We start from the raw sequence: 1,032 nt of genomic DNA, 5'->3' as shown, positions 1-1,032 counted from the left end.
GTTCACCCATGTATTTTAACTCTGCTATTGCAGGGTTCTCAGGATCATAAGCTTCTTCCTCAGAAGATGCCTCTTGAGTACTGTTGGATGCTGCTTGCATTCCATTCAGACTCTGAGAAATCATATTGACTTGCTGAGTCAATATTTTGTTCTGAGCCAATATGGCATTCAGAGTATCAATTTCAAGAACTCCCTTCTTCATAGGCATCCCATTACTCACAGGATTCCTCTCAGAAGTGTACATAAACTGGTTATTAGCAACAATGTCAATGAGTTCTTGAGCTTCTGCAGGCGTTTTCTTTAGGTGAATGGATCCACCTGCAGAAGTATCCAATGACATTTTTGATAGCTCAGATAAACCATCATAGAATATATCCAGGATGGTCCATTCTGAAAGCATGTCAGAAGGACACTTTTTGGTCAGCTGCTTGTATCTTTCCCAAGCTTCATAGAGGGATTCACCTTCTTTCTGTCTGAAGGTTTGAACATCAGCTCTAAGCTTGCTCAGCTTTTGAGGAGGAAAGAACTTGGCTAAGAAAGCCGTGACCAGCTTATCCCAAGAGTTCAGGCTGTCTTTGGGTTGAGAGTCTAACCATATTCTAGCTCTGTCTCTTACAGCAAAAGGGAAAAGCATGAGCCTGTAGACTTCAGGATCTACTCCATTAGTCTTAACAGTATCACAGATCTGCAAGAATTCAGTTAAGAACTGAAAAGGATCTTCAGATGGAAGTCCATGAAACTTGCAGTTCTGCTGCATCAGAGAAACTAGCTGAGGTTTTAGCTCAAAATTGTTTGCTCCAATGGTAGGAATGGAGATGCTTCTTCCATGTAAATTGGAATTAGGTGCAGTAAAGTCACCAAGCATTCTCCTTGCATTATTGTTGTTGGGTTCGGCTGCCATCTCCTTTACTTGTTCGAAATTTTCAATAAGGTTGTCTCTGGATTGTTGTAATTTAGCTTCTTTTAGTTTTCTCTTCAGAGTCCTTTCAGGTTCTGGATCAGCTTCAACAAGAATGCTTTTTTCTTTGTCCC

The 1,032-nt window shown here is 40.8% G+C and overlaps 1 non-coding gene across 1 annotated transcript; it reads left to right on the top strand.

Annotated features, from left to right (window-relative positions):
* Window positions 1–394: 394 nt before the first annotated feature.
* LOC148568008 (small nucleolar RNA R71) lies at window positions 395–502 on the top strand. Its single transcript, XR_015882077.1, has one exon. It is a non-coding gene; the product is annotated as a small nucleolar RNA R71 (small nucleolar RNA).
* Window positions 503–1,032: the final 530 nt, after the last annotated feature.

This window comes from Arachis ipaensis, chromosome B4 (assembly GCF_059453495.1).
Source record: "Arachis ipaensis isolate K30076 ecotype BB chromosome B4, ASM5945349v1, whole genome shotgun sequence".
Lineage (NCBI taxonomy): Eukaryota > Viridiplantae > Streptophyta > Magnoliopsida > Fabales > Fabaceae > Arachis > Arachis ipaensis.
The sequence above is the reverse complement of the archived record's forward strand: the minus strand, read 5'-3'. Positions and strand labels throughout refer to the sequence as shown.